Source organism: Mus pahari, chromosome 12 (assembly GCF_900095145.1).
Source record: "Mus pahari chromosome 12, PAHARI_EIJ_v1.1, whole genome shotgun sequence".
Classification (NCBI taxonomy): domain Eukaryota; kingdom Metazoa; phylum Chordata; class Mammalia; order Rodentia; family Muridae; genus Mus; species Mus pahari.
The window spans coordinates 64,831,212-64,850,317 of record NC_034601.1 but is presented as its reverse complement, the minus strand read 5'-3'; the positions used below and the strand labels follow the sequence as shown (position 1 = coordinate 64,850,317).

Sequence of the window (19,106 nt, the reverse complement as noted above, 5' to 3'; positions counted from 1 at the left end):
GACATGCATGTATTTGTGTTATATTGTATAACATTATATATAACATATATGTATATATGTATGTGTATATGTGCATGTATAATGTATGTATACTATATGTGCATGTATTATAATTATATAATATATAGACTTATATATAATTATTTATAATTATATGTGTGTGTGTGTGTGTGTGTGTGTGTGTTACCTTTAAAGAGGTTGACAATAACATGCCTGCCTGTCACCACTGAGGCTGCGATGCAGGCTGAGGAAGCTGCTGAGCAGCCCTCAGAGCATAGGCAGCTCCACAAAGATTCACCAAGTTCAAAGCATCATCAGGGCCATGCTTAACAAATCCCGATAAGGTCCTCTCCTCCCTCATGCAAACTTTGCTTAAAGAAGGAACAGTACTCTCATTTCTATTTTGTGGTTGGTCAGAGATAATTCTAAATTAGTTCCTTATGATCACTGTTTAATAATGAGTTGCTATATCTAAGATATATATATATATATATATATATACATTCTAAGATATATATGTATGTATATAATCTAAGATATATATTATATAATATATATATATATATATATATATATATATATATATATATATATATATATTTGATCCAGGGCATGAGAGACAAATGTGTTCCTGTAGATGAAGACTAACCTAACGTGCCTCATATGTGCTGAGTAAGGGTTAGGCACAGAAGCAAGAGGAAGAAACAGCATTACAGAAGACTAAGCCTGAAGAGCAGCCGGAATGCTTCTGTATGGTTGTAGTAAGAGAATAGCCACCGCAACTGGATGGGTAACAGATCCTGGCAGATGGACAGACACTGGGGGGATTTCTGCCTGAAAGAGTACTACACCAGACTTTTTTTGTACTTCACTGAAATGGCAAAAGACTCACCAAAGAGCAAACTTGCTCAAAATCTAAGGGGATGCAACTAAAACGGACTCAGAGATACCTGTTTCCTTTCATTTTCTCTCCTTTAACAAGACCTCTCATCTTATGTCCAGACTAACACTACAGTGATTCAGACAGAAATAACAGTGGCCACCAGAGGAAGCAGGAAGAGCTGGCTGGAGTCAAGCCCTGTTAGCTTCCTTTCCTCCCTCCCAAGCTTCTCATTAGAGAAGCTTCTCTTAGTGCTTAATTCAGGTTTCTCCCAAAGCCACAGGTCTGCATCAATGATTCCCTTACACTTCTGGTTCTTTCCCCCTAGTGTTTTAGGCTTTAGGTTTCCTGTAGGGCGGGTACAATCCCCAGGGCTCTCTCTGCACACCCAGGCCCTCCTGTGGTCCAGAACTCCTACTCAGAGAGTCTCCTCAAATCCCTTCCTCTCACACAAATTCCACTGAAGCTCCATCTCTTCATTTGACCAACCAGAAGTCTTTATCTTTCCTCGCTGCTACATCTCTGCTGGTCTCTACTCTCCTTTCCCCTTCATTATTTGAATAGTCTTAACCAGCCTAGTGGCTGGGAAATCTTTCTAGCCCACTCAAACAAACATTATCTTCCCTATCTAAAAACTAAGAACATAATGTTTTTCCTTCACCACATAGTGAAATTCAGTCTGGTTAACTTGGAGCAAGAAACCCCTCATATTCTGCCCACTGTTTTGGTGAGAAATATTTTCATAGGCACCAGATCTGTTAACTATATTCATCCCTCAAGACCAGAAGGAATTTGGCTGCAGGACCTCCTAGGATACCTCAACCCAAAGATGTGCAAAGTTGCTTTTAATATAAATATTGAAAGCATACTGTATGTGGCCTCCAGCATCCTTCGTCATGTTTTAAATTCTCTGGATGATGTGTACTCCCGAGTACAATTTAAAGAGTGGTCACATTATTTTATTTTAGAAATAGCGATAGCGAAAATAAGCCTGCCTGTGGGGTGGGGGGGGGGGAGATTTTTTTCCAAATCTTTCAATCTATTGTTGATGAGGCTGAGAGTGTGGAACAGGTTAGGAGATGACTACCACAATCCCAAGTGGCTTCCGATTTTCCCACCAACACAATTTCTTTTCTGTGTGCTTTCATATGCTTCTTTTGTTTATTCTTATGGGTAACTGGGAGACAAAAGAGGGACACTATTTTCCAGTATTATTTGTCTGTGTGCTCCTCTTCCTTGAAAAGACGTATATTTTCTCTTTTAACATTTATATTTATTGTGGGCATATGTATGTGTGTGCTTGCACACACATACACACATTCTAATGATTCATATACCTCCCTCCTGTATCAAGTAAGAAAACATGAAGCTTGAGTGTTGTAACAATAGCTAAATTTGCCTCTATTGTACCAAAGCCTCAACAGTTCTTAGCTAGAACAGGTGTCTGGTGAGAAAGCAGTTTTGAATGGTAACTATTCTAAAGAATTCTAAAATAGGAATTTCAAGGGCTGGAGAGATGGCTCTGCATAGGAAGTGTGCACTCTAGAGCAGTCTGACCCTACAGTGCACGGAAAAGTCAAAGCAGACACTAATGCCATAAAGTTGTCTGGGTTCTGCACATATGATTGCCATCGCATGCTTGTGCACACACACTAAATTAAATACATTTTACAACAGCATTTTTAATGAAGAAAGTATTTTAAAAGTGCCTCATTCAACTCAGAAGTCAGTTTTAGTAAACTACCAAGCAGGCATTTCAAGGAACTTTAAAAGTAACTTGCAGTGCTCAAACTCTACATGTTTCTATAACTTCAATAGGACCCAACACTGTAGGTCCTTAAAAGAAACTAGAACATATGCCTCCTTAGATTCAAGCAAACCCAGACAAACACTATGAGTTCTTTCCTATCACATTTAGGATAAACATGTTACTATCAAGGATCATTAAATTATCATTGAATATAGGCTTACTCTGTTTGATTCGAAGTAGTGAAGAATGCATTGTTTTTCTATTTTTTAAATGATTTATTTATTTTTAATTTTTTTCTGTGTTCCATTGTTTTGCCTGCATATATATCTGGGTGAGGGTGTTGGATCCCTTGGAACCGATGTTACAGACGGTTGTGAGCTGCTATGTGGGTGATGAGAATTGAACCCTGGTCCATGAGATAGAGCAGAAAGTGCTCTGCACGGCTGAGCCATCTCTCCATTCCCGAATTGGTTCTCTGTTCCAAACAGGAGCATTCATGAGGAGCATTGAAACCATCAGTTGGTCTGTGGATGTTCATTGGTATCATTGGGAGGGTCTGGGATCCGGGGGAGTCAGAGAAAGCTTCCTTGAGAGCATAACCATGAACACTCATGGAAAAACCATAGCACAGGCACAGGAGAAGCAAACCCCAAGAAGGCACTGGAGACTGCATCCCAAACAGACCAGCAACAGCATTCTCAAACAAGATTCTAGCTTGGCCATGAAATTAAAAATCTGTCATTTTTCTCTCCCCTCTTAAATCATATCTCAGGTGACTGTTAGCAGATACGACTTAACGACTGTGCAGGGAAAGCTGCTTCAGTGTCCTGATGCTTTCCTGGAAAAACACATTCATACAAAAGTATAAGATGAAACAGGAACTATTGGACATATGTATATTAAAGTTTGGAGAGAAAATTTGTACACAGGGTGGGCTGCACTATAACTCAGTGGCCAAAGTTAGGATGCTGGTGACAAAGACAGGCCACACCCTCCACTTAAACAAATCGACAAAACATCCAGTTGCTCTGCTTATCTGAATGGACAATCTACCATCATTGAATAGTCTAGTAATAGCATAATTTACAACTGCTCTCATTAATAGACATATGATATGACCATATCTTACTAAAATAAAACATATCCTACTACATTAGGCTCCAATATCTTAATGTTAGGACTCTAGGAAATCATTCTGATATCTATTTTTGAACTGAAAGTGTGGCTAATTATTGACTGTGCTCTAATGGAGAAAGCACTTTACCTTAGCTTTTGTATGTCTCCCAGCTGACAGATAAGAAAACAAGGGTTAGAAAAGTTAAGTAGTATAGTCAAGCTTACCCAGTTGGCTAGTGATAGGACCAATACAACAGACTGCCTGACACAAAAGGTGAGAATGACTCAGTCAACAAGTGAATCACCCCGTTTATTTACAGACAACTACCATGGCTTGTCCCAAATCCTAAGGCAGAAAGGAAGACACCCCCTCCCCCAACTCCCCCACACTGAAAAAAGCTGCGTTCCAAATAAATGAGGAGTCTTAATCTGATTAAAATAATTCACAGTAAATTGCAAATCTCTTAATCCTCTTAGAATCATTAACATTTTTTTTTAAAAATTGGAGGTGGGGTAGAAAGGAAACCTGATACAGTCTTTAATTGCTGGCATTTTTTACTAGGTATAAACAATATTATATTTTCATTATTCGGATAGAAATGGCTATCACGTTGGCATGGCCGTCTGCCCAGGAATGGATCTGTCTCTGAGCCGTCAAATGAACCTGGAATTGTCTCTCAGAGATGCTAATTTATTTAATTTGCATAGATTTTTTTTTTTTTTTTTAAATCAAGTAGCCCCCTTCTTACCTCCATCTTACTGATAAGGAAAGAGAAACGTGATGAAATCTGTTGGAGGAGCCGTGACTACTCACCAGTGGGCAGTAAATCTCACCTTTACATCCTGCTCTTTTCAAATCACCCCAAGAAAACACCCAGGGAAAGAGAAGTTCGTTTTGTGGATTGCCTCTGGGCCAAAAAACTACAAACCTGAACTCTAGAAACAATGTAAACATCAACCAATTCGATGCTTGCTTTTCACGGATGAGGAACAACTTGCCCACGGCCCTGGTGGGGGAGAGCCATTCAGCCGCCAGTAGTCAAAGCGGCTCCTTCTCACTATCCCACTGCGAGGCCACAGAAATACATCATAGAAAAATTCAACAACTTGAAGCTAGTGAGGATGAGTCCATAGTCCTATTAATCTCTTTCGTAAGACCCAACCCTGCTACCTGCTCCCGTTTGTACATGACTTCTGTATTTGGCATATTTCTACCCCAATGCTGTCTTAAGGCTGTTTTGCTTGCTTGTTTGTTTGTTTGTTTGTTTGGGGGGGAGGAAAGGGTTTATTCAGCTTACACTTCCATACTGCTGTTGATCACCAAGGAAGTCAGGACTGGAACTCAAGCAGGTCAGGAAGCAGGAGCTGATGCAGAGGCCATGGAGGGATGTTCCTTACTTGCTCACTTCCTCTGGCTTGCTCAGCCTGTTCTCTTATAGAACCCAAGACTACCAGCCCAGGGATGGCACCACACACAAGGGGACCGCCCCCTTGATCACTAATTGAGAAAATGCCTTACAGCTGGATCTCGTGGAGGCATTTCCCCAAGTGAAGCTCCTTTCTCTGTGATAACTCCAGCTGTGTCAAGTTGACACACAACTGTTTTGCTTGTTTTTAACACTGCGATAAAATTTTGCTACATTCTATCATCCTGGCATTGCCTTTCAATGTTTCCTTTTTTTATTTCTAAAATGGGTTTGGTTGCACACATCTTTAACCCTAGCACCTGGCAGGCAGAGGCAAGCAGGTCTCTCTGAGGTCTAGCTGGGTCAGCCTGGTCTACAGAGCAAATATAGGGCCAACAAGGGCTACATACTGAAATCCTGACTCAGATAAGCAAGTCATTAGATAAAATAAATAAATATTTATCACGTCTATAACTCCCACCACAGCAAAAACAAACAAACCAACCCTTATAACACAGCTGTATTCATGTCACCTTTTAACTCACAGACTGGCCCATGCATTCCATATAACTGATTAATTAATCATAGACCCTCCAAGGCTGGCAGGAGATCGAAAGGCAGTGTGTAGAAGCAGGCATGAGGCATGCAGGCCAAGGGAGTTCTGTATAGGCTGTTAGAGAAACATAAGCCCATCCACTCAGCACTCAGGAGATGGAGTAGGCAGCATATCATGGAGAACCAGAGGCTAAATGCCCCGTTTACAGGGAACTGTGCTGGAAAACCTGAAGAAAGAGAATCCACATCCAAGGGTCTAGGCAGAGCACCAGCAGATACAGGAGGCAGCTTTCAGAAAGGCCAGGTTGGGAAGAGGGGTATCCAAGAGACCCAGGTGGTTTCCCTAAGTAAGCAGGCCTGCTCTATCTGTTCATCAACAATGCCTATACAAACACAGGGATAGTCCCCTAAGAAGAGAGACAAAGCTAGGATGTCTTTGGTCACAAAGAAAGAAGCATTTATATATAAGGAATTGGAAGACACGGAGGTATGGTCCCAAGAGCTGATAAGGATCAGCAAGACCGAGACAATTTAACTACAGAAATAATTTCCAAAGAAAAGTGGATATCTCGCAGCAGCCACCCTTTCGTGTGATGAAGAGTCCCTTATTCTTGGCAGGCTATTTTGTCAAAGCATCATCGGATAACGCTCATCTTTAAACATGCCTCCTGTGGACAATGAAATGCCGGTGACGGCTTCCAGCCTCCAATGCATCTGTTCTTCTTGCTCAGGGCACATGACTGCTTCTGACCTCTTCCCTGCCCGGGCCTTGACCTTCTCCCACTCAGATGCGATTCTCTGCCTCGTGCCTGTGAGCATCTCATATTATTCCTGAGCCGCAGCTCTCGAATTTAGCATGAGGAGAGCTGCCCTGATAGATGTCTTACATGAGTAATGCTCCTAATGACCCCCGATGGGACCCTGCCATATTATTCCCTCACGGAGAGCTGTGCAGACACACAAAAAAGCCATTCCATGAGCTTGGCAGCGAAACAAAATGAAATTAGAAAAAAAAGTCTGTACATAGAAAGAATTTACTTACATCTACCAAGAAATAACCTAGGTATGATTGGGAGAGTAGGCAAATAGTAATAATAATGCAAGCATCTTTCCTCATGTATGTAGTTTTGTGATATATCTAGACCACCCGAGCAAATTATAGCATCTACAGTGCTTAACGAGATCCTCCAAATGTTATTCGAGGAACCTTTATGAATTATGCACAAGATTCCTCACAGAAATGTTAGATATAGTCTTCAAAACCAGGTATAAATCAATACCTCACAAATTAAATCACACGTTCACTGACAAGTTATTTCAGGGGTGCTTCATTTTCATTTCTGGTTAATATTCGATGGGAACTGATTCCTGACCCTTTCTTCGATTAAGCTTTGCCCATGATAATATTTCTGTCAACTAGCTAATGATCTGTAAACAAACAACAAAAGGAAGAGGAGCCAGGATCTAAGATAGGACTTGCAATAAATTCCTGCAAGGACGCCGCTTTTTCCCCCTCTTGCCCCAGCCTCGATTTTCCCTACTTTTCTTTCTTCTGTCTTCCTTAATGTATTTTCTTTCTTAGCCTGTAATTCAGTGCAACGCAGTGAGGTATGTCAACTATCAGACCTGTGTTGATCACCTCTCCACTCAGTCAAGACCAGAGGTGTTTGCTCAGTTCAAGGGGAGCAGGGTTGCAGGGGGGGGGGGCAGCTCTGAGCTCATCAAGCTCTTGGGGTTTTGTGTTCTTTGTTTGTTTGCTCTAAGACAAAAGAGTCAACACAAACAGGACAACTGATAATGACTCTGCCTCACTCCACAAACACAATTTGTAAAGTGTAAACAGAGCCCAATAAAGGCAGAAGCTTTAGGTTAAATCAATAAGCCATTCAAGTAACCATCTAACTAGCTATGATGCAATGAGAAAGGCAAAGACCAGGAAGGTAGACCCTCTAACAACTCAAGCCCAGCAGGGACAAGCTTCAAGACTAGGTCTGTCCTGTGTGGAACCGACAGCTTAACACTGGAGCCACAAAAATGGTGGGCAGTGGACCCGTACTGGTTCTGACAACCTCCACTGTTGTGACGTCATCATTAATTTAGACAGGACTATGCCACTTATCACTTGGGAGAATTTACTAAAAGGGCTTATGACTTCTCTGAAAACTATCTGAAAGTTTGGCTACACTGGTGTCCAATTTCTCTATAACAAGCTCTAGCTAACTGTGATCAGGACCTTTTTCCAGTACTTTCTTCCATACAAAGGACCTGAATAGACATTTCAGTTTTCGCTCATTTAAAACTATTATCAAGCAGAAAATAGAAATTCTTAAAACAAACAAAAACCAATTTTTGTTTTTGTTACCCCCCCCCCGCAAAGTAATGTGGTTTTTAACTAAATAGCTCATAGGAAATGATCTTGAAGCAATGATGTAGTTTCTTAAATCATTTTCGATCTCAGGATCCATAAAAAAAAAAAAAATCACTAGGATCCAAATAATGTTAGAACTTTGGGGTAAAATGAAAGATATAGTAGAAGTCTGAAAGCCATATGTTCTTTAGATTTGTTTTGTTTTGTTTTGTTTTTCAAGACAGGGTTTCACTGTATAGTCCTGGCTGTCCTGGAACTCACTCTGTAGACCAGGCTGGCCTCGAACTCAGAAATCCACCTGCCTCTGCCTCCCAAGCACTGGGATAATTTATTATATATACATACATACATTCATACACATATATACATATGTGTATATATATATAATATATATATATATATATATATATATATATATATATATATATATAAGATTTATTTATCCATTATATGTAAGTACACTGTAGCTGTCTTCAGATACCCCAGAAGAGGGCATTAGAATTCAATATGGATGGTTGTAAGCCACCATGTGGTTGCTGGGATTTGAACTCAGAACCTTAAGAGCAGTCAGTGCTCTTAACTGCTGAGCCATCTCTCCGGCCCCTAGAATATATTTTAAGACAGGGTATAAAACCTTACAGAGGACTCAGCGAGACGACTCAGCAAGGAAAAATGAGTGGCCCCAAGCCTGATGACCGGAGTCTCATCCGCAGAACTCATTCAGTGATGGAAAGAATAGAGTCACATAAACTGTATGCTGACCTCCTCGCTCCCACCCTGGGAGATGTGCTCTCTCTCTCTCTCTCTCTCTCTCTCTCTCTCTCTCTCTCTCTCTCTCTCTCGTGCGCGCGCGCGCGCACACACACACACACACACACGCACACACGCACATGTATAAATACATAAATATTTACAAATGTTAACTAAAAGGAAACAACCTCCAGGATAAGAATCCAAGTCTCAGGAAAGAGAGGGAGCGCCTCAGACCCCAGCTCAGACATCCTCCTGTTTTATTCATTACATTGAGTTAGCGACTGGACGAACAGTCAGTCTACCTTTAAGCCTTATGTCAACTCATAAATCTAAAGGAACACAGAAGAACTCATAAATGCATGATCCCATCTCCACCTTTGGCAATAACACTGGGGGCACCACTGAGGCGAGCTGAGAAAGTCATACCTAAGAAGCAATGTAAGAGTCATGGCCAAAAAGATGTAGCTAAAACAATTCTTTTCTGCAGGAAAGAATAAGGGTTAGGAAACACACGACAGACTTCTGATCGTGTGCGGATAAAGCTGCTGGTTTCCAGGACTGCAGACTCACTCAGGTTTGACCAGCAAGGACCACGTTTTTGCTTTTGTTTTGGTTTTGGTTTTTATTTATTTAATTTGGGGGGGGGGATGGGGGAGTGTCACTGTTTTTGCTTGTTTGGGTTTTTTTCACTTTTTGGTTTTTGTATTTTTAGTTTTTAGGTTTTGTTTTTGGTTTTTGTGCTTTTTATTCTTTGGTCTTGGTTTTAGTTTTGTTTTGTTTTGTTTTGTTTTAGACAAGGTTTCTCTGGGTAGGCCCAGCTGTCTTGAAACTCACTCTGTAGACCAGGCTGACTTTGAACTCAGAGATCCACCTACTTCTCCCTCCTGAGTGCTGGGATTAAAGGTGTGTGCCACCACTGCCTGGGTGTTTTGGGTATTTTTTAAATGCTAGATTTTTCTTTGTTTTCTCAGAAATCTATCATTGGAGAAGTGCTCATGCTAAGGAAACACCCTTCCTATGAGCTCATGGGTAACATCTTATCACCAATTTCTTTCCAAACTAAAGACAACTCAATTTCAATGGCCGTTTTCTAAGAGAATGTTAATCCTGGGGGCGGGGGTGGGGGGGGAGGGCTAGCTTGATTCACTTATGGAATCCTCATTCCCCAAACTGCACAGGACTGAATTTTACACAGCCATGCCACGTTTATACCTTAAGTATGTGCTCTGTGGCATGTAATGCCAAGGTACTTTCTTCTCTATAGAAGGTACTATTTGACAGCAGAAGGGAACCGAGGACAAGAGGCATAGAGACCTAATTAACACCCAAAGAGGAACTAAATCAAGTTGGTATCCTGGCCCAGTTCCCTAAAAAAAAAACAAAAACAAACATTGAAAGCCCACATATCTTGATATTATAAGTGTATCCCAAAATGCTTAACACTGAGGAGCAAGGCTTCGGACACAGGTAGGTTGGTTACAAATCCTCACTCCACCTCTCTGCCTGATGACAATTGAGGAGCTTAACCTGTCCCAACCTCCTTTCCATAATGATAAACAGGGGAGAGCTGTGCACATTCCTTCTGAGCTGCTAGAAGCAAGAAGATAAGACATGTTAGCACTTTGCCACGTAGATCTGAACACCCAGTAAACTTCTGACTCTATCAGTACTACTATTTTTATCAGGGATATTGTTATTGATTCCTTGTCCTTCAGATCCAGTGTACACAACTGGGCAAACACTGCATCGGTTCATCATTTAATTAATCACTTAATTAATAACACTTGGGTATTTATCACGTGAAAGAATATTAACTATATATTTCCAAAAGAGTGCTAATCTCCCAGCAGTTAAAGACAAAACAGCCCACTATATTTCCTTTCCTTTCTGGTCATAGTGAATCTAACGGAAAGCTGAGTTCATGCCACTCTGATCCAATCAGAATTCATGGAGATAAAAAGCAAAAGACCTCAAAGAACAAGCACCTTTCTCATATGCAGGGCTGTCCACAGGAAGGCTTGGCTGTTCTCTCCTACTGTCCCACTATTTGCTTAGGCTTAGGAAATGTGGACTGAAGAAGCTCATTAGCTTATGAGAGTTAGTGTAGCAAGCTTTAATAACAGCTTGCTGGGGAACTTTTGCTTCTCCAGATAGGAGGGAGGGAGGGAGGGAGGGAGAGAGAGAGAGAGAGAGAGAGAGAGAGAGAGAGAGAGAGAGAGAGAGAGAGAGACTGATGTGTTTTTACTCTCCCACAGGCCATCTAAGGCAGTTTACTTTTATACACAGAACTTGCTAATTAAATGGTCTGGAGTAACTGAAATCCTTCGCAAACCACGAAGCTGAAGCAGTTTAGAGGTAGCCTGGGGTGTGTAGTTAACATGTACAAATGTGCTTGAACTCACTTTGTTATACAAGCCAACATCATTTCAGTAATAGATACTTCGGCGTGATAAAGCTCGCCTTCTGAACCAAGCCTTAAGAACCAAAATCAGCTTTAGATCCATGCAACTAAAAGTATAGGTTTAGTTTCACACAAAGGCCACAGATGCATTGCTTGAACCAAATTAGAAGTCTATCCATCACTACTTAAAAAAAAAAAAAAAAAAAAAAATAAAAAAAAGATTTTTTTTTTTTTTGGAAAAATCATACACTAAACGTGGAAAATGTAACAATACAGGTTAAGTTAGGAAATGAAATTATGAAGCTTTGTCTATCTCACTAGCATTACCTGAGGCTACTCAGCCTTGAAAAGAAGACCAGTATACTGCTCTAGTTTGCTTCTGTTTCTGTGATCAAACACTGACCAAACAGGGTTGAGGGCGTGGGGCGTGGGGTGGGGGGGGGGGCTGGATGACAAAGGGTTTACTTTGCTTTCAGGTTTGCAGTCCATCACATCAGGAAGCCAGGCCAAGCTATCAAGGTGGGAACCTAGACGCAGGGCCTGAAGCAGAAACCCTGGAAGAAATCTGCTTGATGGAACGTTCCAGTGTCACTTTCAGCTTGTTTTCTCAGCCCCACTTGCCTAGGGATGGTATTGCCCACAGTGGACTGAGTTATCCTACATTGATTAATAATTGTGAAAAGGCTCCATGGATCTGCCCACAGCTAATGCAATAAAGGTAATTCCTCAACTGAAGTTTCCTTTTCCCACGTACTGTCAACTTGACAACTGAAGCTAACTGTAACAGACACAAAATTGCATTGGTAGGCAGAAGTTCAGTTCTGGGTTCTGATTTCCTATTTACTACAGTCCAGAAATGAGGACAAGTGGATTTTTTTTCCAAAATGGTACATTAACTACAATCCCATGTAGCAAGCTCTGAACTCTTCCTGACCATCTGAGAATCACCTCCTGTATGGTCCTTGAAGCTTACAACTAAAATAGGAGATGACACATCCCAGAAATGATTTTTAAAGTATTAAATAGTTATATCTAGCCATTTTAGTCTTCAAATATTTTTTCTTCACATTGAATGGAGAACCTGTAGGGAGATGGCGATAGAAAGTTGAACCCCAAGGATGGAGGGCTCCTTTAGGCACATGGTAAACAAATAGAAAAGCACACAAATAAAAGAAAAATAAATGTGTTCATTTTTTTCTTTCTTTCTTTTTAATAAATTGGCACCTAATAGTTTCAAATAGAACTTCTTCCAAATAATGTTAGGGCTCCCTCCACAGCTGACTTTAGAGTGGCTCCCTTTCTCAGGCCTTGTACAGATGGAAAAGAGGAATACATAACTGCATGCTTTATAAAATCCAATCTCAAGCATCTTTGAAAAAATGCACTCTGTGAGTTCAAAGGCCAGCCTGGTCTACACTGTGAGTTCCAGGGCAGCCAGGGCTACACAGAGAAACCCTGTCTGAAAAAAAAGAAAAAAGTGTAAGACTGAATTGCTATTGCTAGAAGTACTTTTTAAAGTATGGTGTGTGTGTGTGTGTGTGTGTGTGTGTGTGTGTGTGTTTGTATTAGATCTTCTGAATACACTGCCATATTAGAAATCAAAGCTGGCTACTTCCTATACAATACATGTCAACCAATCACTTGGCACAAAAACATATTCCCACTCAACACTAAACCATAGCACTCTGTTGTAATCTGATTGTTCTTTCAACACTACACTTAAGTGTCAAACAGGGAGACAGGCATTAAACGGACAGACCACGTAGCATCAGACTTGATCGACTAGCGCGCTCTGTCATCTATACACGCTACCCCCACAAAGAAACGCAGTGAAACGCAAGCAAGATTTCTTTTCCAATTCTAAGCTATGCACAGCTGTAGCCGCAGCTGGATTTCTCTTCATGAATGAAATCGGAAATATATGCACAGTCATGGTGTTCAAAATATTTTTAAATGTAGACACTCTCATAAGATGTCTGTAAGCCAAAGAAAAGAAGGAAGTAAATTTGTAGAAGCTTGTTTTGGACAATGGGTAATGAGGCTTAGCTCTCCCATGAAGGAAGCAACATGACCCCCCCCCCCCCCCCGTCCAGTGTTAGGAATAGCAAGGGGGGAAGAGAGGGTTGGAGATCAAAGCTACCTCCCTGTACTCTATAATCTTTTTGGCTTCCTCTTGGTCAGCAGCAAGATTGAACTAAAGGGTTGAAAGTGGAGGTAGAGAAAAGGAAACCATTCTAATCCAGAATTGCAAAGGAGGTGGTCTTTTGATCTCCACAGGATGGCAACTTTATTGGCTATGCATAAGCAGTTTCTAACCAGCTGATCAACCAGGTATTCATGCTCAACCCTTCCATGATCAGTAACCATGAAGTGAGTCATCTGTGATCAGCAATCAACCAGAAGGCTTATCTACTGCTAAATGACTGCCAGCCCATCGCTCACCCAGAGGATAAGAGCAACCACAGGGGACATGATTGTCTCTCCACGGGCTATTCCCTGACAAGTGCCAATTATTTGCCTTGAGATTCAGAGGTGGGAAAAAAAAAAAAAAAAAAAAAAAAAAAAAAAAAAAAAAAACTCTCCTGAAGTGTGAGTGAAAGAGAACAGCATTCATTTTCCCAAACACAACTTAGGATCTATATGCATTTGTGTCTCCAGCAGACCATGTTTTGACAGACGCGGAGTCCCCTACTTCCAGCCCAGATGGGATCAAAGCAGAATACAATCTAGTTAGATGTGAAGAATGGACTTTCTTTCTGGGTGATCTAAAGGTTTAAAATCCATTTCCTTAAAGACAGGAAACATAATGCCCACCCCCACCCCCATCCCCATTCCCCTTTTTAAAGTCCTAAGTGTTCAAACCACAGTGTCACTGGGATAAAGTAAAAAGTGATTGAGCCATGTATATATTTTTTTAACTTAAATTCTTCCATTCTCTTTTTCGACTTGGACGCTATACCTTCAACGAAAGTGTGGAACGAGCTTGGTTCAAATCCCAGCTTCATCCGTGTTTCCCAACTCCTCTATGATGTTTCCACAGCGATAAGGTACAGATAAAGGAACATCTAACCTACAACACCTCTGTCGTAGGGTTCTCATAAAGATGCAAGTGCAAGTCGGTGATTCAGACACTCCTAGAAGCCATCGCAATGTTCCCCAACTCGCCCTGGAATCTGAGCTCCATCTCATTTTAAAATCATTTCCTTCTGCCACTTTACTTACCCCACCCCACCCCCCAACCAAAGGTGTGCTGCCCCAGACAGCTACAACTTTAGTGTTTGCGCCCTTTCACACATGAATCAGTCAAGTTTCCAAAGTGTGAGTAATGGCAGGATGAAGGAAAGCATTTCGGTGCATTCAAGATGTGAATGGGTTTCCACTGCTTTTACTTTTATAAAATGTAAAAAAAGATCTAATTCTTCACACTGTTGCTAAACACAGAGCACAAACACTGCTATGAGATTTTCAGAAATCCACACTCCTCCCAGGTTGATTCTCTGGCTGGGTGTGGTCAAGGAACATAAATGGAACCCACTTAGAATGGACTATGCCTTCTACAGGGTCCTAGGCACCCTCTCTTCCGTGTGTGTGTGTGTGTGTGTGTGTGTGTGTGTGTGTGTGTGAATTAGTATATGGTACCTGGGATTAGACCCAAGGCCTTGCACAAGATAGATAGTCACCCTACCACTAAGCTTGGTCCCCACCTTACACTTTTCTGACTTATTTAAGGGCCGGAGGACCCAGGCCCTTAATCTTAGCACTTGATCTCTGTGAATTGCAGCTAACTTGGGCTCCTCTATGAGACCCCATATCATTCAAACAAATCAAACAAGCAAAAAAAAAAAAAAAAAAAAAAACCAACAAACAAACAAACTTAAAATTACAGGATCTCATCCTCTACTGCATTTTTCTAAACTTAGGTTTCTATTTTCTTTTCTCTTCGCCTTTTCTTATCCTCAAATTTACATATTATGTAGATTACCGTAGGCCTAAACTTTGATTTCCTTATAATTTCCAACTTAAAAAAACACATCAAGTTACCAGTGTGGTTTACATCTGTGATAAGAACTGAAAAAAAAAAAAATTTTTTTTTTTAAGCAATTAAGGTCTAGGGACATGAACTGGCATGCTTTTGCTCACAGGCGTAAGGACTTAACTCAAATCCCTTGTACCCGCACAAAATGCAAGGCAGGGCCTGTAACCCCAGTACTCAGGACAGAGTAGACAGGGCTCACAAGGGTTCGATGGCTGACAACCTCGTTCCACATTCAATGAGAGAACCTGCCTCAAAGGAAGAAGGCGGGGAAAAAAAAAACGGAAGAGGTGACTTGATGTCCCCCTGGACTACATGCACCCAAAGTCAGAAACACTCTCACACATACAGGAGCATAGGCCACGATCACACACAAAAGTAAATGTGAGAAATCGACATAAATCTTGCCCTAGCATCTTTTATGAGCACAGAAGTTAACATCCGAAGCCTCGAACACTTAGGGCCTTTATTAAATAACATTTTCCTAAATTTCCTTCCCATCCTGTTCCCGGGACCCAGCTATTTTCCATTATAAACATTGTTACAGCTGAAATCTGCTCACTCTACAAAATAAGTAAACAACTGTCACTGTTAGCTGAAATGGAGCATTTTATACCACTTTGACATGAGAGTATTTCACTTGTCATAGTAAAACTTAAGAAAAACATCTTCAGGTAAACACTCTCTTTTACACTGGCTCAACCACAAATCTTATATGTTATAGAACCTATCTGGGGAATAGAGAGATTTTTTTTTTTAAAGACATAAAATTATTTAGGTATTTATATCTACAATCCGTAAGGTTGGATTTTCAACGTAATGTTGGATTCTAACACTCAGTTTGTATGTTTAAAAATTAAAAAAACAATAACATGAGTCAGCAAGCTGGTCCAGCGGTTAAAACACCTAAGCCCGAAACTAGGAAGATGACACACACACACCCCAGGACCCTTGTACAAAGGCTGGATTTGGTAGTTCATCTGCAATCCTAGGACTCATATGGTGAGTTTGGAAGGCAGTCAGGAGGCTCCCACAGACACTTGCAGCCTGTTAAGTGTCCAGCACACAACACATGAGAAGCAAGGGACACACTACATCAAAGGAGGAGCAGGGGAGAACCAACTACAGAGAGTTGTCCCCTGACTTCCAAGTGTGCACCATGACAGCTGAACAGTAGCTTGCACACATGCATGCACGTGCGGGCAGGCACACACACACACACACACACACACACACACACACACTCTCTCACTCGAACAGAGGCCCACATAATAATGATATATCTTAAAATTTTAAAAAACTAATCACCATGGGTTGAAGTAACCAAAACTCACATAGGGAAGGGCAGTGAGGGAAGAATGATAGAGTAGGAAGGGGAAGGGGAGGTACAAAATGGAAGAGAAGACCTGTCTCAAACCGTGAACCGTGTTCCATGTGATATGGAGAGAAACATCACCTTCCCAAAGGAGAAAGCAGTGGGTGACTGTCACATCATCCCTAAGCTTGATAGGAAACTCAATCATTTCTTCACTGAAAGAAAGTTTGAGCCAAGGGCTTAAGAAGAAGACGCTTGTGATAGACCATGTGACTAGTTCTTGAGAGACTTCACAGTTTTGTTTTGTTCTTAGGGTAGCTACTGCTCCTTGCCTCACCCCCAAAATACACACCCATAGACAAGAACATGGATATAACAAGTGCTTAGATAAATTTACCTTAAAAACGAATTGCCAAAGAAATGCCCACTTTACCCCCAAATTTTAGTTTCACAGAAGAAAAGTCTCATGTTTTTAGAACATTAAGTTCTTTTTTTTTTTTTAAGGCTAGAAAAAAGAAACACTCTCTACCTTAATACTTAATGTTCAATACACCATCAAAACAGCAAAATGGAGTTTATAGACTCTTTGAAGATAACTGTAGACTTTGTTAAATTGGCAGCCAGTATTAAAAACAAAAAGGGGAGAAAAAAAGAACTGACAATCAATAGATGCTTTTACAGGTTAAATCTTGTCGAAGGCGCCTTATCCCCTTGGTACACTTTGATTTATTTAAGCTCACCACATTTCTCTTAAATACACTCCATTAACAAGTGATAGACTGTGATCTAGGGCTGGAGGCAAAACACGAAACACAATCTTTCAAGAACTTCATTCATTCCTTTACCAGGTGTCTTGCCCACACCCAGGTTACGAGTCACTTACCTAACTTGGCTGTTTGTTTGGTTTTTCTTTTCTCCAAATCAATGGAGGTGTTTTACAACAGCCCAGAGTCATGAGGTCGCCCTAGAAGTCCAATGGTTTGGCCCCATATTCAGACTTAAAATAGCATCCGTGGGTAAAAGGTTGGAAGGAAATACAAAAGTTGCTGGTTAAGGCTGGAAGAGACAGCTCAGCAGTTAAGAGCACCGTCTGCTCTTCTAGAGGTCCTGAGTTCAATTCCCAGCAACCACATGGTGGCTCACAGCCATCTGTAATGAGATCTGATACCCTCTTCTGGTGTGTCTGAAGACAGAATATACTCATAGACATAAAATAAATAAATCTGTCTTTTTAAAAGCTACAGGTTAAACAGGAGTGGGAGGTAACAGCTATATTGGCCTTCTGGCCTAGGACTTGGCAAAGCAACCTGAGGACTGCAAAAACCAATGGCTCCCACGGAAAGTTTGTGAAGAAGACACCAGGAATCATGTTAGTCATAAGATGCTAAACATACCCCATATCTCCTCAGGTTCAGATCTCAGATATTAAGTATTGATCACATTATTAAACATGAGTGAAGACTCCACCCCCACCCCCACCCCACATATATTTCCCAAGTGAAGACAGGGTTTGACGGCTGACGGGACCAGCTTTCTGTGAAACCCTATTAGTGTGACCCTATCTTTAATCTACAGCCATGATAAAATGTCCCAACATACACAAACTCAGCTCCCACAGTGACTAATGACCATTAATCCCCCTATCTTCAGTAATCTGCCCCTCCACCCATCCATCACGTTGACACCTCGCTTTACACACGTGAACAAACTTTCACAGAGAAAGGGGAATCAAAAAAAAAAATCTCAAAGGTATCCGAGGCTGTAAATTAAACTAAGGGGAGACAGAGGAAAGAGAAGGAGAGAGCGAGACAGATCAGATCTTCCTGGTTTTTTGATTTGCATCCATGGCTGAGAGTAGGGGGTGGGGAACTGTTCTATCATCTAGATATGCAAACTGAGAAGAAAGGCTGCCACACAGAAAGGGGAAGTTGGAAGGGGGGGGACAGGGCCCCAAAAGAGTTGGATTAATCTTCTCATCCATCCACAGTGAGACAGATAGATAGTCAAGGGCTGAAATTTCAATTTCTGTGTTCTTCAAAGGAGTGACAACTTACTACACTTCCTATTTAGCTTAGTTCAAATGGGGCTTTTAACTTTCAGCCAAACAGCTTCTCTCAGAGCTCATCTTCTCTTAGGCTTTTATTTACTATCATTTAGCTCTTGTGAGTCTTTTTATTCTTTTCTTTTCTTCTTTTTCTTTTTTCCTTTTGTAACCTCTTGGCTTAAGTAAAACCTTTGATCTAAACATAAAGAATCACCATAGACCACAAATGTTCAAACTAGCTTTAAAAAAAATTATTTCATAATTATGCAAATCAAGTGACTCGAACTTTTAGGCCTTGATGCAACTTGAAACTGGCTCAGTATGTGGCTATAACTCCCCAAGGTGCAGAGTGTCTGTGTGTGTGTGTGTGTGTGTGTGTGTGTGTGTGTGTGCGTGTCTGTAGGACTGAAACAGGATCCATGATTGAAACCAGAATCTACCAAGAGGGAAGAAACAGAACTGGAGTCGATGGTTCAGTCATCCAT

The 19,106-nt window shown here is 41.1% G+C and overlaps 1 protein-coding gene across 10 annotated transcripts in view; it reads right to left on the bottom strand.

Annotated features, from left to right (window-relative positions):
- Positions 1–19,106, bottom strand: part of Robo1 (roundabout guidance receptor 1) — a 740,168-nt gene that overhangs the window by 350,909 nt on the left and 370,153 nt on the right. The gene's annotated exons all lie outside the window — the stretch shown is intronic.